Source organism: Anomaloglossus baeobatrachus, chromosome 1 (assembly GCF_048569485.1).
Source record: "Anomaloglossus baeobatrachus isolate aAnoBae1 chromosome 1, aAnoBae1.hap1, whole genome shotgun sequence".
Classification (NCBI taxonomy): Eukaryota; Metazoa; Chordata; class Amphibia; order Anura; family Aromobatidae; genus Anomaloglossus; species Anomaloglossus baeobatrachus.
Window position 1 is genome coordinate 890,640,946 of NC_134353.1, and position 24,139 is coordinate 890,665,084.

The following is a 24,139-nucleotide window of genomic DNA, read 5'->3' on the forward strand; positions in this document are numbered from 1 at the left end:
CGTCAGTTCTGGTGCCCCTTGGCCGGGGCCCACTTGCCTTAGTTCTGCTGCCCCCGGGCCGAGTTCCGGGGACCGCAGTCCTCGGCAGGAATCTGCGGCGCCGTCCCTTTAAGGAGCGCAGACTTCCTGGTTTGAACTTCATCTGTGGGCGGAGCTACCGCCCGGCGTCCTGCTCAGTCCCATAGATGAAGGAGTTGCAGTGCCAGCAAGCGACCCCCAGCACAGCACTTCTCTCTGGTGCTGTGTGGGCCCCCTTTCCACCATGACCTGAGCGGTATGTGCCCTCCCCGCCCCCCGATTTATGGGCCCTGGTGAGCTGTATGGGCTTCTCCCCCCCTAGGTGTATGCCCTGCCCCCCCGGTGCCGTATGTGCTGGCCCCCGGAGCTGTGTCTGTGGGCCCACCAGAGCTGCGTGTGTGGGCCCCCCAGAGCCGCGTGTGTGGGCCCCCCAGAACCACGTGTGTGTCTGTATGTATGCAGCAGAGCTATGTATGTATGTAGCAGAGCTATGTGTGTGTGGGCCCCCCAGAACCACGTGTGTGTCTGTATGTATGCAGCAGAGCTATGTATGTATGTAGCAGAGCTGCGTGTGTGGGCCCCCCAGAGCCGCGTGTGTGGGCCCCCCAGAACCACGTGTGTGTCTGTATGTATGCAGCAGAGCTATGTATGTATGTAGCAGAGCTATGTGTGTGTGGGCCCCCCAGAACCACGTGTGTGTCTGTATGTATGCAGCAGAGCTATGTATGTATGTAGCACTTCATCTGTGGGCGGAGCTACCGCCCGGCGTCCTGCTCAGTCCCATAGATGAAGGAGTTGCAGTGCCAGCAAGCGACCCCCAGCACAGCACTTCTCTCTGGTGCTGTGTGGGCCCCCTTTCCACCATGACCTGAGCGGTATGTGCCCTCCCCGCCCCCCGATTTATGGGCCCTGGTGAGCTGTATGGGCTTCTCCCCCCCTAGGTGTATGCCCTGCCCCCCCGGTGCCGTATGTGCTGGCCCCCGGAGCTGTGTCTGTGGGCCCACCAGAGCTGCGTGTGTGGGCCCCCCAGAGCCGCGTGTGTGGGCCCCCCAGAACCACGTGTGTGTCTGTATGTATGCAGCAGAGCTATGTATGTATGTAGCAGAGCTATGTGTGTATGTAGCAGAGCTGTGTATGTATGTAGCATAGCTATGTATGTATGTAGCAGAGCTGTGTGTGTATGTAGCAGAGCTATGTGTGTATGTATGTAGCAGAGCTATGTGTGTATGTAGCAGAGCTATGTATGTATGTAGCAGAGCTATGTGTGTATGTATGCAGCAGAGCTATGTGTGTATGTATGTAGCAGAGCTATGTGTGTATGTAGCAGAGCTGTGTATGTATGTAGCAGAGCTGTGTATGTATGTAGCAGAGCTATGTGTGTATGAAGCAGAGCTATGTGTGTATGTATGTAGCAGAGCTATGTGTGTATGTATGTAGCAGAGCTATGTGTGTATATATGTAGCAGAGCTATGTATGTATGTAGCAGAGCTATGTGTGTATGTATGTAGCAGAGCTATGTGTGTATGTATGCAGCAGAGCTATGTGTGTATGTATGTAGCAGAGCTATGTGTGTATGTAGCAGAGCTGTGTATGTATGTAGCAGAGCTGTGTATGTATGTAGCAGAGCTATGTGTGTATGTAGCAGAGCTATGTGTGTATGTATGTAGCAGAGCTATGTGTGTATGTATGTAGCAGAGCTATGTGTGTGTATATATGTAGCAGAGCTATGTGTGTATATATGTAGCAGAGCTATGTATGTATGTAGCAGAGCTATGTGTGTATGTATGTAGCAGAGCTATGTGTGTATGTAGCAGAGCTGTGTATGTATGTAGCAGAGCTGTGTATGTATGTAGCAGAGCTATGTGTGTATGTAGCAGAGCTATGTGTGTATGTATGTAGCAGAGCTATGTGTGTATGTATGCAGCAGAGATATGTGTGTATGTATGTAGCAGAGCTATGTGTGTATGTAGCAGAGCTGTGTATGTATGTAGCAGAGCTATGTGTGTATGTATGTAGCAGAGCTATGTGTGTATGTATGTAGCAGAGCTATGTGTGTATGTATGTAGTTGAGCTATGTATGTATGTAGCACAGCTATGTGTGTATGTATGCAGCAGAGCTATGGGTGTATGTATGTAGCAGAGCTATGTGTGTATGTAGCAGAGCTGTGTATGTATGTAGCAGAGCTATGTGTGTATGTATGTAGCAGAGCCATGTGTGTATGTATGTAGCAGAGCTATGTGTGTATGTATGTAGTTGAGCTATGTATGTATGTAGCACAGCTATGTGTGTATGTATGCAGCAGAGCTATGGGTGTATGTATGTAGCAGAGCTATGTGTGTATGTATGTAGCAGAGCTATGTGTGTATGTATGTAGCTGAGCCATGTGTGTATGTGTGTAGCAGAGCCATGTGTGTATGTATGTAGCAGAGCTATGTGTGTATGTAGCAGAGCTATGTGTGTATGTAGCAGAGCTATGTGTGTATGTATGCAGCAGAGCTATGTGTGTATGTATGTAGCAGAGCTATGTGTGTATGTATGTAGTTGAGCTATGTATGTATGTAGCACAGCTATGTGTATATGTATGCAGCAGAGATATGTGTGTATGTATGTAGCAGAGCTATGTGTGTATGTAGCAGAGCTGTGTATGTATGTAGCAGAGCTATGTGTGTATGTATGTAGCAGAGCCATATGTGTATGTATGTAGCACAGCTATGTGTGTATGTATGCAGCAGAGCTATGGGTGTATGTGTCGCGGGCGGGGAGGAGGGTGTCAGCACACCGCGCTCACCCCTTCTGCTCGGGTCCGGCAGTTGCTCCTGGTGGCTCGAGCTGCGAGCCGGATCCCGGGGTGTCTCGAGCGGCACTCCTCGCCCGTGAGTGAAAAGGGGGGTTGTTTGTTGGGGTTATAGTTCGTGACGCCACCCACGGTTGTGGTGATTGCACCACCGCTGCTCGGTGTGGGGGTCCCGGGGATGGTGACGGGAGCAGCCAGGTGTTGTGTTGCCCCTCCGTGGGTAGGGGTTGGTGATCCCGGGGCCCGGTGAAGAGATGTAAAGTGTAGGGCCTGGAGGGCGCAGGGACGCGGGGGCAGCGCTGTGCCTTGCGGCACTATGGTACTCACTCAGCCTGACACGGACACAGTTTGTACGGTAAACCAACGGCTGGTAGGACGGTCCCACAGACGGCTGCACCTGCACTCCCGGTAGGTGACGGTGACGTCTCTCTTCCTTGCACCTGTTTGACTGATGGTAGCGGTGGATTCCCTCCGGTTACCCGCTCCCCGACTGCAATCTGGGCCGGAGGAGCTCTACACTTTGCCCGCAGGCGCTGGCCCTGGGGAAACTGGTGCCTTGGCGGTGGCGGTGTCTCCCCGTTAATGGTCGGGCTGTTGCCGTCAATCGGGACTTTGTTGTTGGGGGATCTGCGTCCCCGTCACTGACGGATTCGGCAAATTGGGCGACTCCTAGCCTTGCCGGGGTCCGAGAGGCTCCTGCCCTGGTGCTGACTGTCCTTCGGAACACTGCTCCAGACCACCGGGCACACAGCCAACGGGGTCCTTCCAGGAACTTCCGAACTGTCCCACTCCGGACAGTCACCGCCGTCGCTGACCTTGCTGTTCTAGCCCTACACACACAGCTGGGCTCTCAGGCTTTGCACTCTCTCTGCGCTGTCACCACTTCTTGCTTTCCTCCTTTTACTCCTTTTCTTTCTTTCACTTGCTGTTTACTCTAGCCCTCAGCTAGACTGCACTCTTGCCCCACCCGGGCTTAACTGCCTGGTTTACTTCCTGCCTCCAGAGTTGTGAGCTCCTTGGTGGGCGGAGCCAACCGCCTGGCCCACCCCCTGGTGTGCATCATCAACCTCTGGAGGAAGGCAACAAGGATTTCTGGTTAGCAGGTGTGCCTACCTGGAGTGTGGGGTGTAGTGGTGTTGTTATCTGTGTCCCCTGGCTTGCCCAGGGCGACACATATGTATGTAGCAGAGCTATGTGTGTATGTATGTAGCAGAGCTATGTGTGTATGTATGTAGCTGAGCCATGTGTGTATGTGTGTAGCAGAGCCATGTGTGTATGTATGTAGCAGAGCTATGTGTGTATGTAGCAGAGCTATGTGTGTATGTAGCAGAGCTATGTGTGTATGTATGCAGCAGAGCTATGTGTGTATGTATGTAGCAGAGCTATGTGTGTATGTATGTATGTATCCAGCAGAGTTGTGTTGTGTGTGTATGTATGCAGCAGAGCTATGTCTGTATGCATGTAGTAGAGCTGTGTGTGTATGTATGCATGTATGATGTGTATTTATGTATGTCAGTGTATATGACTGTATAGATGTGTCAGTTCGATATGTATTTTTGTGAGTTTGTCTTTAAATATGTATATGTATGTGTATGTATGTGTGTGGATGGGGCCCACTGGGACTCTTCCGCCCAGGACCCACAAAAACCTGGAGCCGGCCCTGGCTTGACCACCATCTTGCAACTGTGTACATTTTTAGCAAGAAGTTTTTAGCTTCTCCTATCAGTGAGTGATAAATAGGCAGCAGCACATGGATGCCTTCTGAGTGCTGTCTGATTTTTTTCATTGACCCATAGAGTTACTGTACATTGGTAAGTTTGAGCAATGACTTGGATCAATATCGAACATGTCTCCATGTTTTTTTGGAGACAGCTACGTTCACATGTGAACAGGTCAACATACTATAAAATGTAGAAGTTTTCTCCATCAAAAACACAGAACTCTTACATGAAAAACTGACATCTGATTGATGTCTATCAGGAGACCAGCTAAGTCATGTGTGATGAGTGTGATGACAAACTTGTTGACTGTTCCAATTACAACTGCAGAATTGTGAATATTAAAAACTGACCTTGATGAGACTTGATGTAGATAAATGTAAAGTAATGCCCCTAGGACGGAGTAATCCTATAGCTGCGTATACATTAAATGGAAGTAAACTCGGGACTACAGAACAGGAGAAGGACTTGGGTATTCTCATTACAAATAAGCTGAGCAGCAGCACTCAATGTCAGGCAGCAGCTGCTAAAGCAAACAAGATTTTAGGGTGTATAAAAAGAGAGATTAGATCCCGTGATCCCAACGTATTGTTACCCCTCTATAAATCACTTGTAAGGCCACATCTGGAATACGGGATCCAGTTTTGGGCTCCACATTTTAAAAAGGACATTCAGAAGTTAGAGTCAGTTCAAAGGCGGCAACTAGATTATTACAAGGAATGGAAGGCCTCCCATATGATGACAGGTTGGAAAAGTTATATTTATTTAGTTTAGAAAAAAAGACGTCTCAGAGGAGATCTCATTTATTTGTATAAATACATGTGTGGTCAATATAAAGGACTGACACATGACTTATTTCTTCCAAAGACAACACCAAGGACCAGGGAGCACTCACTGCGAGTGGAAGAAAAGCGATTCCGGCAGCTAAATAGGAAAGGGTTCTTTACAGTTAGAGCAGTCAGACCTACCACAAGAGGTAGTAATTTTCATGGGTGATAACTCGGTATTGGTCCGATCACTTGGATCCTCACCGATTGGCAGAACAGGGCACTCCCCATTACAATGGAGCACCAGTTGATCTAAAACTTACCTGAAAAACACTCGAAAACCACTCCAAAGAATCTTCCTATTTGCTTCTAATTAAGAAAAGACATTGCTGTTCATAGATTCAGGTTTTTAACAGTTTTAGAGAAATACCAAGCAGGTATAAGAAGTGAGCAGACCATTTTCCAGGTATTTTCTGCTTGGAAGTCACTTCCTAATTTACGCTAAAAGTGAATCGGAATACAAAAGACTCGCCTGGAAGAAGTCTGGGCGTCTTTTTGAGCGTTTTGTGAGTGTTTCCGCTATTTGACTCATTGCTTAACCCTAGAACGCGCAAGCAATTCAATCTACCATAGAAAACAAATGACCTAGCAGGCCTGCGAGGCCCCTGGTATGTGTTCTAGGGTTAATGGACTTCAAAAAACACCTGCAAATCACCCCAAAAAAGGCTACAAAAAACACCCCAAAACACTTAAAGGGAATCTGTCACTAGGATCAACCCTCCCAAGCCGTCTATATGGGCATGTAGATCATAGGAAGCTGAATAAAATGGCACCTTGCCATCAGGGATCCAATGTCTTATTCCAGAGAAATCCACATTTTTATTCATATGTAAATGAGCTGTTAAGATCTATTGACCGAACACAGATCTCTCTGAGGATCTGCCTCCAGAGATTATTTACTATTAAAGGAGTGTGATTTTAGAGGATAATCCAGCAATCCGGTATAAAACTCCATTTTTATTTAAAAAAATGTAAAATCCATGATGAACAAAAAAAAATATTTATAAAAACAAAAGTCAGATGACGCGTTTCAGATCAAGAAGATAATAAGATAGGATATGAGTAACGATTTTATTGATCCAAAACGCGTCATCTGACTTTTGTTTTTATAAATCTTTTTTTCATCATGGATTTTAAATTTCTGGATTAAATATGGAGTTTTACACTGGATTGCTGGGTTACCTGTCTCTAAAGTACATTCCCTCTCCGGTGGCCAACTGGAGTCTATTTCTTTGCAATCGTTTTCCTTTGTGCCCAGGATTCGGTGAGTGGGCTGTTAAGTATTTCTCTAAATTTTCTATGTGTGAGACATATAATGACTGACACCAACACCGCGGAGACACCATCACATGTTTCTCAACGCACTGACACTAGAACAAGGCCCCCTGGGAAAATGTGCAAAACAAGAATGCTGCGGAGACACATGTGATGGTGACACCATCACATTTGTCTCCGTGGCATTCTTGTTTTGCATATCTTCCCAGAGCGCCTTGTTCTAGTGTCACTGCATTGAGAAACACGTGATGGTGTCTCCGCGGTGTTGGATGTTGGTCTCTCCGAGGTCAACCATCCTTACCTATGTAGTCTTCTACTAGGCATTGCTCCCACTAGCCAGTTTCCTACTCCACACTGATGAGGGGCAAATACCCCGAAACAGCTGTCTGTGGATGGATACCATGTTTTGGTATAGGCGGTTTCCTTGACTGGAGACTGCCCTTCCCGTGGTTGTTCCTTCCCAGTGAAAGACCTGGCTAGTTTCTTGCCAGCGTTGAGAAACATTTGATGGTGTCTCCGCGACATTGTTGTTTTGCATATAATGACTGACAGTCTGCTCTCCTGATCTACAAATCTCACTCTGCAGTGAGGTCAGGAGAGCAGACTGTCAGTTGTTACATGTCTCACACTGTTGACATCTCCTTTCATTTGCAATAACCTGTGGAAGCAGATTCTCAGGGAGATCAGTGTCCGGCCCATAGATCTTACCACCTCATTTACATAATAAGAAAAATATGAATTGCTCTGGAATAAGACATTGGATCACAGATATCAAGGTATCATTTTATTCAACTTTTTACTTTAAGCGGGCTTTACACACTACGATATATCTAACGAGATGTCGGCGGGATCACATTGTAAGTAACGCACATCCAGCATCGTTAGTGATATCGTAGCGTGTGACAGCTATGAATGAGCAGAAATACTCACCTTCTCGTTCATCGCTGACACGTCGCTTATTTTCTAAAAATCGCACGTCCTGTTGTTCATCGTACCTGAGGCAGCACACATCGCTCCGTGTGACACCCCAGGAACGATGAACAGCAGCTTACCTGCGCCCGCCGGCAATGCTGAAGGAAGGAGGTGGGCGGGATGTTTATGTCCCGCTCATCTCCGCCCCTCCGCTTTTATTGGTCGGCCACTGTGTGATGTCGCTGTGACGCCGAACGTCCCTCCCCCTTCAGGAAGTGGATGTTCGCCGCCCACAGCGAGGTCGTTTGGAAGGTAAGTACGTGTGACGGGGGGTTACAGCATTGTGCGACACGGGCAAGAAATTGCCTGTGCCGCATAAACGATGGGGGCGGGTGCAATCGCAAATGCGATCGCACGAGAAATTACAACGTGTAAAGCAGCCTTTACGCTCAGATTTGCTCTAAAATGTATTTTTGAGGTGGTCGATAAAAAAATATAGATTTATTGCTTAATGTTGATGATTTTATTGAATTTCAGCAGATGCAAATGATAAATATTCATAAACATTTCTTATCTGGTGTGAATTGCTGTTTATACACAGTAGATTTGTGTTTTGTAACTAATTAAGCCGAAATGACCCACAATTAGTCACCATCAGTTCTCATATTAGTGTTAAAATAAATAATTTATTGCGCCGAGGAAAAGATTTCTTTTTAATTTGAAACACAAAATCCAATTAAATGATGTAATGTAGGCTAACAAGGAGCCTCCGCAAGAAAATGAACTCCTCATCTGTAATGAGTATATCCGCTGATGATCGAGAACTCACCTGTTCACACTGGAGAAGTCAGTGAGTTGTCCTCCCAAGAGGTTTCTCTTAATATTTTATACTGCCGCCTTAACTTTAGGAATTCTTAGAAATCTGGTGGCAATATATATATCAAGATAGGCCCATGAAGACTTCTGAGTGGCCGATGCCTCAATACTATTCCAAAAACATGTACAGTGGAACCTTGGATTAAGAGTAACTTGGTTTGAGAGTGTTTTGCAAGACAAGCAAAACTTTTTAAAAATTTGTAACTTGGTTTAAGAGCAATGCTTTGCAATAAGAGCAAATATTCACTGTGCACACTTCCCTACACACGTGATCTTATGCGCTCTGGAGGTAACTTTCTGTATATATGTTCTGTAAACTGTATACAGTATATCATTGTACAGTAGAGTATATATTATATAGCATGTCTAGCAATTTGCATTTTTGGATACAGTACTATACTTTCTTTCTGATAATCAGCACAGCCCATTGCTTATACTGTAATTTAATTGCCTGTGCAGTATTCCTACCCCACATTTGGCTTAGTTCTGCTTTTATTTTGGGGAGAATAGATTTGGGGGGTGTATTTTGTGTATTGTACTAGAATAAAGGATGTTCTATTTATACATTATTTATTTCTCTCTATAGTATCTCCCGCATACCAACAATTCTGTTTAAATTGTTGTATTTTTTTGTACTGTGCAGTATTTTGTATTAGTGTACTGTAATAATCTTATATGAATACAGTACATTATATTGTATTACTGTAATAAGTTTGTATAAATGCAGTAAATATGTTTGGGTTGTGGAACAAATTGTCTGTGTTTCAAATATTTCCTATGGGAAAATCCGCTTTGATATAAGAGTAACTTGGTTTAAGAGCACACTCTCGAAAGGAATTATGCTGGTAATTCAAGGTTCCACTGTCTACCTAAAATGGCTGAACAATGTAGAAAGACTTCCTACTAAAAGCCCAAAAAGTTAGCGCGAGGTAGTATCTGAGTTTTTTACTTACAATTATCAAAGGCCTTCTTCCTTTCTTGTTTATTGTTTTTTGGCCAAGCAATTCAGTTTGCGAAATACTAACAAAGTATAACATACACAGTGTTAAGATCTGGCTCTGCACTCCAGTTTGAGTGGTCATCACATGGTCGCAAGTATGAGATTTGCAAACTCCTCTAAAGGGTGCGTTACACGAGACGATCTATCGTGCGATAGATCGTCGGGGTCACGGTTTTTGTGACGCACATCCGGCATCGCTGGTGATGCCGGCCTGTGTGACACCTCCGAGCGACGCAGTATCGCTCACAAATCGTGAGTCGTGTACTCGTCGTTCGGTTTCATAATCTCGTTTGGTGCCGGTTGCTCATGGTTCCCGGGGTAGCACATGCCGCTCCGTGTGACACCCCGGGAACAATGAACAGCAGCTTACCTCCGTCCCGCGGCACCCGCCGGCAATGCGGAAGGAAGGAGGTGGGCGGGATGTTTACGTCCCGCTCATCTCGGCCCCTCCGCTTCTATTGGCCGGCCGCTGTGTGACGACGCTATGACGCCGAACGTCCCTCTCCCTTCAGGAAGTGGATGTTCACCGCCCACAGCGACGTCGCACAGCAGGTAAGTACGTGTGACGGGGGTTAACGACTTTGTGCGTCACGGGCAACTAATTGCACAAACGACAGGGGCAGGTACGATCGCTCGTGAAATTGCACGATAGATCATACCATGTAAAGCAGGCTTAAAACCTAGGTGCATTTTATGGTCCAAAAACTATGGTATATTTTCTCCTGTGTCTTTCTATCCTTAATTCTTTAATATTTTAAGATGCAAAACTAAAAACTAAAAAAAAAAAAAATTCAAAAGCGATTAAAAAAAATATTTGCACAAAATAAACTAATTGTAAACTTTCCTAGAATTAGTCACTTAATATTTTAATCTTCTTTTGGAAGAAGCCAGTAAGATAAATTTCAGAAATAGTCGATGAATTATTAAGTACATTTGCGAGCACTTAAAAATCATGTAGATATGTGCACGACTGCTGGTCCCAATACACAGCACTTTTAGGATTTCCCAAAGATAAGACTGTAAAGCACACAAGGCAGAAGAAAATTGTATCAGAGGGGATCATACTGAAGTCATTAGGGGAAGACTCAAAAACTATAAAGGTAAAAAGATGTGTCGGGGAGGACAATTCACTATATATTGAAATACGTTTCATTGTCATGGGCGTCAGGATTGTCAGCCTGACTTTTTATTATTTCCCTGGACAGTTTATCAAAAAATCACAGACATCTAACATTATTTATGAACACACTGGAAAATCATAATACATCATACCACATCTCCTGGGCATTGAAGGACACAAAAGAGAGTATAAAGACAGGAGAGCATGGAATCACAGATGATTCTTTCTGTGAGGTAAAATATTTCCCTGTCTGTGAGGTAAAACATTTTCCTGTTATTATAAAATCTTTTACCTCAGATAATCAATTATTTGCAGTCCTGTGCTATAATGTCTGTATACTTTTTTACCTCCTCCCCTGTACAGTAGCTGTGATATGATCAGACCATGTCCCTGTACGGTCAGACACAGTCATTACACAGTACATAGCAGGGACACATATATAAGATTATCTCAGCACAGGAATATTTTTTTTTTTTTTTTTAAAACATCCAATTGTGTAACTTATTATTATTCCAAGATCTATTGATTAAAATGAACTTTGTTCATAGGAAAACCCCATTAAATAAAATTAGCACTTAATTTCCAAATAATGCCAACATAAAGTGTCTAAAAAATACTCCCATTCTGTACACAGTTTATGTAGCCATATACAGTAGTGCTGTGCAGGAAATTATACCTTAAAGCACCAGTCCAGCGTGTTTCTTTTTCCGCAAAGGAGTGGCGCTTTAAATCTAAGGGCCCTGCCCCTAGTATTATACTTATCCCCTGGAGTTTTCATGCTTTTTCAGCTTCATTCCACTCCCATTTCGCCATCTTGTGATTGTAACTTTTGACTGTCCGGAAGTCAAAAGTTATATAACAAGGTTTCAGTACGAGTCTATGAGAGCCAGAACAAGACTCTCATAGAGTTGTATTGAGTTGTGACCTTCAGCCTGCTCCATGAAACACTGGAGCTGCCAGCATGTCACAAATTACAGGAATATTGACGGAAGCAACGCAGCTAGATGGTGAAGCCACCGGAGGGTGAGTATAAGACAGGGGTCAGAGGACTTAGATTTAAATCATCACTCCAACAGTGAAACGGAAAAAATGTTGGATTGGTGATTTAGGAACTGAACAGATCTGTCTATTTTGGGCTCACCTCACAGTGTGATTGAGCCTCTGCAGACTACTGGGACTGACAGCAGAGCACAATATTTTTCTTCCCCACTCTCACGTAGCTCCTTGGTGTCCAGTATGTAAATATGGGGCCCAGGACAATTGGCCAATTTTACAATCCTTATTTAATCTTTATAAATTGTCCTCCTATGTGGCTAATTTATTATTGTTGCGTCCTCAGTTTTAGCTGTTGTTATCAATTCTTCATTACTCTGGCGGTGTTCAGATATTTTTCCGGAATGCCTGCAATACATCACTTGCTAATAATATAATGGATCCCACCAGATTACAGAATGTACTGTAACATTCTGCCCACAACACCCTGATCAGTATCACATATTGTTCTGGGCCTTGTATAAATGAAACGGTGCGACTCCAGAGGCTCCAATCCAAAGTGCCCAAATGATTCCTAAACATTAAGTAATACTTTCTTAAGTTTTATTTTAAGAAATATGTGAAGATACTTAGGGTGTTTTGCAACTTGCTATACATCTGTCCACTTCTCTTATATAGCACAGTGTACCTGTCCACTTCCAGCTTTCACTTATTGTGGCATATTTAGCACAATGAATATTTTATTTTATACATACAATCTTATTTAAAAGGTAATGAAAACAAGAATGTAATGATTTGGAAACTTTTTTTCTGCAACGCCATGCTGCTGGATACATCACATGGTTTAGCATTGTCTGAAATGTGCAAGGCCTTTCCTGAAATAGGCGTTGTCTGGATGGAGCATAAGTGTAAAGCTACCACTACGGGCGCTGTGACTCAGGTAGAAGAACTCCCGAGTGCAGTAAGACTAGAGGTCGCTAACACAAGCACAGGGATAGTCAATCAGCCAAGGTCTATGCCGGGATGTCACGTCTGTACCAAGGGGTAATCAAGCTAAGGTCAAAGAACAAAACCGAGGTTGGAGGCCAGGAGAACAAGTAAGCACAGGGTAGGGAGCGGAGGTCTGGACACGGAACAGGACCAGGGTCAGGAGGACAGGGAGGTCAGGCTAGGCAGGAGGGATGGAGGTCAGGCAGTACTGGGTAGCTGGACTTGATCAGAGTGCACTCACAGGAACCAGTTGTACGCTGCAGAGCAGGAACTATTACTGGCGGCGGCCCTGAGATAACAACAGCAAAATATGGTGGCGTGACCTCCGGAACAAGGTCCCTCCCTTCAGACTAAACCTCAGAGACAACATAAATGCACTGGCTCTGCACATGCTAAAATCATGACAGTAAGTTGTTCTAAAACTTCTTTATATTGCTCATTATGATAGTGCCATTCGTGATGTGTAAGCTGCCCATACTATAGGTACTAATACAACTCCATACCATCAGAGATGCAGGAATTGCCCATTGATAACAAGCTGGATGGTCCCCTCCTCTTAAGTCCAAAGGACACTGCGTCTGTAGATTCAATAAACAATTTTAAATTTTAATTCATCTGACCACAGAACAGTTTTCCATTTTGCCTGAGTCCATTTTAATTGAGCTTTGGCAGAGTTTCTGGATTTAGTGATACACACTAAAGGCCGCTTTACACGCTGCAACATCACTCAAGCGATCTCATTGAGGTCACGGAATTTGTGACGCACATCCAGCCGCTCTAGTGATGCCGTTGCGTGTGACACCTATGAGCGATTTTGCATCGTTGCAAAAATGTGCAAAATCACTCATTGGTGACATGGGTGTCCATTCTCTAATATCGTTGCGGCGGCAGCACACATCGGTACGTGTGACACCGCAGGAACGAGGAACCTCTCCTTACCTGCCTCCCGCCCGCAATGCGGAAGGAAGGAGGTGGGTGGGATGTTAGTCCCGCTCATCTCCGCCCCTCCGCTTCTATTGGGCGGTGGTTCAGTGACGTCGCTGTGACGCTGAACGAACCGCCCCCTTAGAAAGGAGGCATTTCGCCGGTCACAGCGACGTCGCAGGGCAGGTAAGTAGTGTGATAGGTCTGGGCGATGTTGTGCGCCACGGGCAGCGATTTGCCCATGTCGCACAACCGATGGGGGCGGGTACCCACGCTAGCGATATCGGTACTGATATCGCAGCGTGTAAAGCGGCCTTTACCTTGCATTTGTGGAGAGCAAGGTGAACTCACAGACAGTTATTTCTGGAAGTATTCCTAAGCCCTTGTAGTGATTTTCAGACTGATTCATGCCTGTTTTTAATGCAGTGCCTCCTGGGGGCCATAGATCACGAGCATCCAATATTGACCATTTTCCTTTTCCATGTGGACATGGATTTCTCCAAAATCTATGTATCTTTTTATGATATTATGTACTGTTTATGGTGGGATATTCAAAGTCTTTACAATTTTATATTGCAGAGCAAACATTTTTCTGCAATAGTTCCAGAATTTTTAGATCTAGTTGTTCACATATTGATGAGTCTATGACCATCTTTGCTTATGAGAGACTCTGCCTCTCTAAATATCCTCTTTTTATACACAGTCTTGTGATTTTGTTAAAATGAACCTTCCAGCTGCATTTCATTAGCACCACTCATTTTTTTTTAGCCTTTTGCAAACGCTGCCACAGCTTTGTTAAAGATGTATTGCTGCCTTCAATTTCTAAAGGGATTAATTTTTTTCAAATGAAATGTAAAAATGTCCATCATTCAACTTCTGATCTATCTTCTATGTTCTCTTGTGAATACAGGGTGGGCCATAAGTATGGATACACCCTGATAAAATGGAAGTGGTTGATGATATCACCTTACCGTTTGTGGCATATTAGTACATGGGAGGGACGAAACATTTGAGGCCACGTGACGCCCATGGCGGCCATCTGCAAAGCCGCCATTTTGAATTCAACTTTATTGTTTCAATATGAAGGGGGTCATGTGACACATCAAACACATAGGGAATTGCACAAGAAAAACAATGGTGTGCTCATTTTTAAAGTAGCTTTATTCATTATCAAGTTATTGATACGTTTGTGGCATGGAACGACAGTAACTCACTAATGGATGTGCTCAAAGTGCTGCCCATTGTGTTGAATTGTCAACGCGATTCTCTTCTCCCACTCTTGACACACCGAGAGCAATACTGCAGATCCAGGATGTGGGGCACCTGAAACAACGAATACAGGAGGCCTGTGGTAGCATTTCTTCTGCGGTATAGCTCTCTGTCTGACAAGAGTGGGAGAAGAGAATCGTGTTGACAATTCAACACTATGGGCAGCACTTTGAACACATCCATTAGTTGGTTACTGTCGTTGTTCCATGCAATAAATGAGTCACTAACTCGATAATGAATAAAGCTACATTAATAATGAGCACATCATTGTTTTTCTTGTGCAATTCTCTACGTGTTTGTTGTGTCACATGACCCCCTTCCCATTGAAAAAAATTAAAATTGAATTCAAAATGGCGGCTTTGCAGATGGCCGCCATGGGTGTCACCCAGCCTCAAATGTTTTCCCCCTCCCATGTACTAATATGGCACAAACGGTAAGGTGATATCAGCAACCACTTCCATTTTATAAGGGTGTATCCATACTAGTGGCCCACCTTGTAGAATATGGCTAGAAGAGATTTCCAAATCATTTAAGGAAACCCGTCACATGTAAAATGATATTAACCGGCAGATATGAGGTTACTCTTGCAGGTTAATAGCATTTGGAATATGCTCGGCCCCTGCAGATTGAACACCGCTGCCTGGAGGAAATGAAGCTTATGCCTCTCAGCAGCTTTCAGGTTTGAGTCATGGAGGCGCGGTGGTGCGGGTTGAGTCCCCGATCTGTGTATGGAAAGCGGCAGCTGTAACCCCCTGCCCTGACTGACAGCCACTCACCAGCATTAGAATCCGCTGTCCGTCAGTGCGGGGTGCGCAGTTTCAGTTGCCGCTCTCCAATCATTGGTTAGTTTCATGTGAACATCTATTGTGATTGGACATATGTAATGATACTCAATATTTTACACAGTGTCTCAACTATTTTGGAATTGGGGTGCTATATAAAGTCTGGAAAGGAGAGTTGAAAACGCTTATCCACCCCCTTTTCTATTTTCAAAACAGGCCTAGCATAGTCTATGAATAGACTATGATGCTCTATAGATGTGCCATGTGTTGCCTGCTGCAGGAGGAAGCAAAAACACCAGAGTGGACCAAGGCAAGCCTAAAGAGGGTAATCGGTAGATGAGAGTATGTTTTATTTTATTCTGGACTTTAACAATCCACATCCATTTTGGTTTAACTTATTATTTTATTGAAGCCACCAAGCAACCATTATTTTTAGGCCAAAAAGTGACTGTCGCCCATACTATCTCTGACATGTCAACTCTCCTGGACCATCTAAAGGCTGCTTTACACACAACGATATCGTTGGCGATCTTGTTAGCGATGTGACACTCCCAGATCGTAGTTACGATTTGCCGAGATCGCTCATAGGTCGTTTTGTAGCGGTCACACGTACACATCTCACAAACAACGCTACATTGTTCAGTGATATAGTGTTTGACCAAGGCGGTCGTGTGGATGTTGTTCATCGTTGGCAGGGTGTCAAACGTAGCAATATGTCTGCTGCGTTCCAAACGCCGAACAATATTTTGAAACTGAACGACGTGTCAACGATCAACGATTTTCACCCTATTTGCGATCGTTCGGAGTCGCACGTAGGTGTCACACGCAACGACGTCGCTAACAATGATGGAAATGCGTCACGAATACCGTGATCCCGATGACATATCGTCAGATAAATCGTAGTGTGTAAAGCGGTCTTTAGATTCTCTCTTTGCAAGCGATAGCAAAGCCTCCTGAATCTACTCAGTTATAAGGATCCCCAGTTTCTTATATGTGACGTGACAGTGGGATTCTACATCATGAGATGAAGACTAGGTAGTAAAATGGTAAAAAGCTTAGGACGGGAGGAAAAGCATGGCGAAGAGTGGGCTGTACAAAGTTTCATGACTATGACATGACTTTACAGACTGCTGTTAGAAACCTCATCATTGTGATCAGAATCTAAGTAAAATATCAACTTTGGAATTATGTTTTTGATTGGCCGAATTAATGTCCTGATTTTAATCCAATCCAATTAAACTTTTCTTAACAGGACATGAAATTAGCAGCCCATTTAAATAAAAATAACACTGGGGCGTGTTTATATATACAGTGTAATCTTGGATTATGAGTATAATTGGTTCCAGGAGTGAGCTCTTAAACCAAGTTACTCTTATATCAAAGCGAATTTAACCATAGGAAATAATTGGAACGCCGACAATTTGTTCCACAACCCAAAAACATTTACTGTATTTAAACAAACTTATTACAGTAATACAAAATAATGTACTGTATTCATATAAAATTACAGTACACTAATACAAAATACTGTACAGTAAAAGCATATAAAACAAATTAAACTGCTCGTTAGCTTACAATGGAATTGTTGGTGTGTGAGAGATACAGTATAAGCAATGTGCTGCACTGGTTATCAATAAATACAATACTATATCCACAAATGCAAACTGATAGTCATGCTATATAGTATATACTGTACAATGATATACTGTGTACAGTATACAGTACATATGTACAGAAAGTTACCCCCACAACGCGTCAGAGCGCGGTGAAAGGACGGAACCGGAAGTGTGCACGGTGAGTCTTTGCTCTTCTTGCAAATCATTGCTCTTAAACCAAGTTACACATTTTTAGAAAGCCTTGCTTTGGATTAACCAAAAGAGTTACTCTTGATCCAAGGTTCCACTATATTGTCTAATTCTTAGTCTGTCCCAACGAAGAGGAGACAGTCTTAAAATGTATCCGATTTATAATAGTGGTTCATGGAATTTGATAAGTCTGGGTATTTTTCTAATACAAAATGGATACAGCCGCACACTAAATGCCATCAATGTATAAGGGAACTCTGGTACTGCATTACTGCTATATGAAAAAATGAGATTTTTAGTTTATGAATTGGCCAATGCATGTAAGCCTGGAAACCAAACGGCAAGGTAAATCTCAATATTCCGGGTCCCTAACTAAAATGCCACTATCTAGGTTAAAAACATCCATGCCTGGGCAGCTAAACCGAAAATCTAACCTGAAATGCCACTATCTGGACTAACCTCCAAGTCTGGGCAGCTTGGACTCCTGGTATAAGGATTGTGAACACAGCCTGGTTTATAGGGCGGAGTGCTAAGTCAGAAAAAGACCCGGAATATTGAGATATACCTTGCCGTTTGGTTTCCGGGCTTGCATGCATTGGCCAATTCATAAACTAGAAATCTCATTTTTTCATATAGCAGTAATGCAGTACCAGAGTTCCCTTATACATTGATGGCATTTAGTGTGCGGCTGTATCCATTTTGTATTTGCTAGGTTTTTTCAGCTGGCACCTATACACACTTGTAGGATGTGCAGGTCAGTCTTTTGAAAAATTTGCACTGGGTATTTTTCTAGTCTAGGTTTACACACCTTTAGGGCATTTTTGGCGCATTGTGTCAAACATTAAGCCAGAACCATTTTTCTAATAAGCTACACGTTTTTTGATGAGGATATGCCCTAGTTATTAAAAAGTGTCTAAAACACATCATAATATTGTCATGAAAGACAGTTTTCTTCAGCGCTCTATTGGGAGACCCAGACGATTGGGGTATAGCTACTGCCCTCTGGAGGCCACACAAAGCACTACATTAAAAGTGCAAGGCCCCTCCCCCTCTGGCTATACCCCCCCCGTGGTATCACGGGTTCTCCAGTTTTAGCTTTGTGTGCGAAGGAGGTCAGACATCCACGCATAGCTCCACAGATTTTAGTCAGCAGTAGCTGCTGACTATTTCGGATGGAAGAAAAGAGGACACATATAGTGTCCCCAGCATGCTCCCTTCTCACCCCTGGATGGTGTTGTAAGGTTGAGGTACCTATTGCTGGTACAGGGCTGGAGCCTGACATGCTGTTTTCCTTCCACATCCCCTTGTAGGGCTCTGTGGAAGTGGGATCCTGCCGGCCTCTCAGCTCTGATGCCGGGCTCCATCCACAGACCCATTAGAACCTGATGGAGACGGAGCAGGAGTACGATCAGGGACAGGCCCTGCATCATACAGGTACTCTGTGTCCCCGGCAGGCACAGACACACTCCGGGCTGGCTGGGTGTTGTAGTGCGCCGGGGACCGCAACGTGGAGTTGGTGTCCCTACAGATTACTGGGGGACTTTTTTGTGTATGGGAACGCAGCGCCGACCCCCTCTGGACCGGGCGGCGCTGCTGTGACTTGTGGTGCGCCGGGGATCCGCCGTCCGCGCTTTTACGGCGGCGGCGGTTATAAATTTAGTCCCCGGCTTTTTGGGCCTAGGACGCCGGCAGCTCCGTTTCGTTCCCGCCCCCACCCTGTCATTCAGGGTAGGGGAGAGACGCTGTTCGCTAGCAGCGACGAGGGCTGGAGCCTGATTTACATGCTCCAGCCCTCTCACTTGGCACAGAGGGAAGCAGGCTTCCCGCTCTTGGCCAGGAACGCCCAGGGCCCGCCCCCCCTTCCTCTCTCGAGACGCCGGCAGCCATTACATGCATGCCTGGCTGGAGGAAGGACGCAAGGCTCTGGGAGACCTGGACTAGGGGCTATCTGGCGACCACACACCCGCTTTTTAAGCGGGCGGTAAGCGATTTTTCTGTGCTGGTCCCTCTAGTGCCTCACTGTGTATCAGTGTACTGGGTACAGATATATAGATATTGTATTTCTTGCACTGTGAGGTGCGCTTCTGGCTGCATATCCCGGATCGCTCTGTGGAAGCAGCAACATGTCATCCTCAAAACGCAAGGCGGCCAAGGCAAAAAGGGCTGTGTATACTGCGTGTGCTGCATGTGGGGCTAATCTACCCGCAGGCTCCGATGACCCCCATTGTGTGCAATGCTCCGACCCGGTGCTGCTTCGCCAGCCGGAGTCAGGAGAGGTAGCGACCCAGGCTGAGACGCTTGTAAGTTCTGCCCCGGTGACAGGGACGGACTTTGCAGTTTTTGCAGATAATATGTCTGTGTCTATGGCAAAAATCCTTGAAACCTTGCAATCTATGCATGGGGCTCAGTCTCTGGGCACGGCGAGGCCTCTGTCCTCAGGTCCCCCTTGCTTGGAATGTATCCAGCCCACAGGGGGGTCCCCGGCTTCACAGGCCGAGGATTATGACTCAGATGATGGCCCCAGCCACCCTAAGCGAGCTCGCTGGGAAAGACCCTCGACGTCTTCACACTGCTCAGGGTCTCAGCGCAATCAGTCTCCCTGTGATGTGTCTGATGAGAGTGATCAGGAATCCACTCCTGGAACCCCTCTCAACCTGGATACCCCGGATGGGGATGCCATGGTAAACGACCTTATCTCAGCCATCAATAGGCTGTTGGATATTTCTCCCCCAGCCCCTTCAGCAGAAGAGGCGGCTGCGGAGCAGGAAAAGTTTCGTTTCCTTTATCCCAAGCGTAAATTGAGTGCTTTGTTAGATCACTCTGACTTCAGAGAATCAATCCAGAAGCACGACGCTCACCCAGAAAGGCGTTTCTCTAAACGATCTAAAGATACGCGTTTCCCTTTCCCCCCTGAGGTGGTCAAGCGCTGGACACAGTGTCCAAAGGTAGACCCCCCGATTTCCAAACTTGCAGCTAGATCCATAGTTGCAGTGGAGGATGGCGCTTCACTTAAAGATGCCAATGACAGACAGATGGACCTTTGGTTAAAATCTGTCTATGAAGCTATCGGCGCGTCGTTTGCTCCGGCATTCGCAGCCGTATGGGCACTCCAGGCTATTTCAGCTGGCTTAGCAAAAGTGGATGCTATCATGCATCCAGCAGTGCCGCAAGTGGCGCACCTTACCACGCAGATGTCGGCGTTTGCGTCTTACGCTATCAATGCGGTCCTAGAATCTACCAGTCGCACCTCAATGGCGTCCGCCAATTCGGTAGTTTTGCGCAGAGCCTTGTGGTTAAAGGACTGGAAAGCAGATGCTGGTTCCAAAAAATGTTTAACCAGTTTGCCTTTGTCTAGAGATAGACTGTTTGGCGAGCCATTGGCTGACATCATTAAGCAGTCCAAGGGTAAAGACTCCTCTTTACCACAACCCAGAACATCCAAACCTCAGCAGAAAAAGTGGCAGCAGAGGTTTCAGTCCTTTCGAGGTTCGGGCAAGACACCATTTACCTCGTCCAAAGGGACTCAGAGGACGCAAAGAAACTCAGATTCGTGGCGGACTCACACACGCCCCAAGAAAGCAAATGGAGGTACCGCTTCCAAAGCGGCTACCTCATGACTTCCAGCCCCCTCCCTCCGCATCGCCGGTCGGGGGCAGGCTCTCCCGCTTTTCCGGCATTTGGATGTCACAGGTCAAAGACCGGTGGGTGACGGACATTTTGTCTCGCGGGTACAGAATCGAGTTCAATTCTCGTCCTCCAGCTCGGTTCTTCAGAACCTCCCCACGTCCAGACCGAGCAGATGCTCTGCTGCAGGCGGTGGATTCCCTAAAAGCGGAAGGAGTGGTTATCCCAGTCCCTCCTCAGGAACAAGGGCAAGGGTTTTATTCCAATCTCTTTGTGGTTCCAAAAAAGGACGGCTCGTTCCGTCCTGTTCTGGACCTAAAACGGCTCAACAAACATGTGCACGCCAGGAGGTTCCGGATGGAAACCCTCCGCTCTGTCATTGCCTCAATGTCCAGAGGAGACTTCCTTGCCTCAATAGACATCAAAGATGCTTATCTCCACGTGCCAATTGCTACAGAACATCAACGTTTTCTACGTTTTGTGATAGGAGACGACCATTTTCAGTTCGTAGCTCTTCCATTTGGTCTGGCGACAGCCCCACGGGTCTTCACCAAGGTCATGGCGGCGGTGGTAGCAGTCTTGCACTCTCAGGGACACTCGGTGATCCCTTACCTAGACGACTTATTGGTCAAAGCTCCCTCTCAGGAGGCATGTCAGCACAGCCTGAATGCTACGCTGGAGACTCTACAGTCTTTCGGATGGATCATCAACTTTCCAAAGTCGATCCTATCACCGACTCAGTCACTAACGTATCTTGGCATGGAGTTTCATACTCTAGCAGCGATAGTGAAGCTTCCGCTGGACAAGCAGCGGTCACTACAGACAGGGGTGCAATCTCTTCTGCAGGGCCAGTTGCATCCCTTGCGGCGCCTCATGCATTTCCTAGGGAAGATGGTGGCAGCCATGGAAGCAGTTCCCTTTGCGCAGTTTCATCTGCGCCCACTTCAATGGGACATTCTCCGCCAATGGGACGGGAAGTCAACGTCCCTGGACAGGAAAGTCTCGCTTTCCCAGACGGCCAAAGACTCTCTACAATGGTGGCTCCTTCCCACCTCATTGTCTCAGGGAAGATCCTTCCTGCCCCCATCCTGGGCAGTAGTCACGACAGATGCGAGTCTGTCAGGGTGGGGAGCAGTATTTCTCCACCACAGGGCTCAGGGGACGTGGACTCCGCAGGAGTCCACCCTTCAGATCAATGTTCTGGAGATCAGAGCAGTGTATCTTGCTCTACTGGCCTTCCAACAGTGGCTGGAAGGAAAGCAGATCCGAATCCAATCGGACAACTCCACAGCGGTGGCATACATCAACCACCAAGGAGGGACGCGCAGTCGGCAAGCCTTCCAAGAAGTCCGGCGCATTCTAATGTGGGTGGAGGACAGAGCATCCACCATATCCGCGGTTCACATCCCAGGCGTAGAAAACTGGGAAGCAGACTTCCTCAGTCGCCAGGGCATGGACGCAGGGGAATGGTCCCTTCACCCGGACGTGTTTCAGGAAATCTGTCGCCGCTGGGGAGTGCCGGACGTCGACCTAATGGCATCCCGGCACAACAACAAGGTCCCGGCATTCATGGCGAGGTCGCGCGATCAAAGAGCTCTGGCGGCAGACGCCTTGGTTCAAGATTGGTCGCAGTTTCAGCTCCCATACGTGTTTCCGCCTCTGGCGCTCTTGCCCAGAGTGCTACGCAAGATCAGATCCGAGTGCAGCCGCGTCATACTCGTCGCTCCAGACTGGCCGAGGAGGTCGTGGTATCCGGATCTGTGGCATCTCACGATCGGTCGACCGTGGTCACTGCCAGACCGACCAGACTTACTGTCCCAAGGGCCGTTTTTCCATCAGAATTCTGCGGCCCTGAACCTGACTGTGTGGCCATTGAGTCCTGGATCCTAGCATCTGCTGGATTATCTCAGGGAGTCGTTGCCACAATGAGACAAGCTAGAAAGTCGAATTCGGCTAAGATCTACCACAGAACGTGGAAGATTTTCTTGTCCTGGTGCTCTGCTCAGGGAGTGTCTCCCTGGCCATTTGCATTGCCCAAGTTTCTTTCCTTCCTGCAATCGGGGTTAGAAAAGGGCTTGTCGCTCAGCTCCCTTAAAGGGCAAGTTTCGGCACTATCCGTGTTTTTTCAGAAGCGTCTAGCACGTCTTCCTAAGGTGCGCACGTTCCTGCAGGGGGTCTGTCATATTGTGCCCCCGTACAAGCGACCGTTAGATCCATGGGATCTGAACAGGGTACTAGTTGCTCTCCAGAAGCCGCCCTTCGAGCCTCTGAAGGAAGTTTCCTTTTCTCGGCTGTCGCAGAAAGTGGCGTTTCTTGTTGCGATCACATCGCTTCGGCGAGTGTCTGAGCTGGCAGCTCTGTCATCTAAGGCTCCCTTCCTGGTGTTCCACCAGGACAAGGTTGTGCTGCGCCCCATTCCGGAGTTTCTTCCTAAGGTCGTATCCTCTTTTCATCTTAATCAGGATATTTCCTTGCCTTCTTTTTGCCCTCATCCGGTTCACCGGTATGAAAAGGCCTTACGTTTGCTAGATCTGGTGAGAGCACTCAGAATCTACATTTCCCGCACGGCGCCCATACGCCGTGCCGATGCACTTTTCGTCCTTGTCGCTGGTCCGCGCAAGGGGTTGCAGGCTTCTAAAGCCACCCTGGCTCGATGGATCAAAGAACCAATTCTAGAGGCCTACCGTTCTGCGGGGCTTCCGGTTCCTTCAGGGCTAAAAGCCCACTCCACCAGAGCCGTGGGTGCGTCCTGGGCATTACGTCACCAGGCTTCGGCTCAACAGGTGTGCCAGGCAGCTACCTGGTCCAGTCTGCACACTTTCACCAAGCATTATCAGGTGCATACCTATGCTTCGGCGGATGCCAGCTTAGGTAGAAGAGTCCTGCAGGCGGCAGTGACACCCCCGTAGGGGAGGGCTGTTTTGCAGCTCTAACATGAGGTATTTATTTACCCACCCAGGGACAGCTTTTGGACGTCCCAATCGTCTGGGTCTCCCAATAGAGCGCTGAAGAAGAAGGGAATTTTGTTACTTACCATAAATTCCTTTTCTTCTAGCTCTTATTGGGAGACCCAGCACCCGCCCTGTTGTCCTTCGGGATGTTTTTTTGTTGTTTGCGGGTACACATGTTGTTCATGTTGAACGGTTTTTCAGTTCTCCGATGTTATTCGGAGTTAATTTGTTTAAACCAGTTATTGGCTTCCTCCTTCTTG

At 46.4% G+C, this 24,139-nt stretch overlaps 1 protein-coding gene across 1 annotated transcript in view; it reads left to right on the top strand.

Moving 5' to 3' along the window:
• Positions 1 to 24,139, top strand: part of HCN1 (hyperpolarization activated cyclic nucleotide gated potassium channel 1) — a 599,929-nt gene that overhangs the window by 85,412 nt on the left and 490,378 nt on the right. The gene's annotated exons all lie outside the window — the stretch shown is intronic.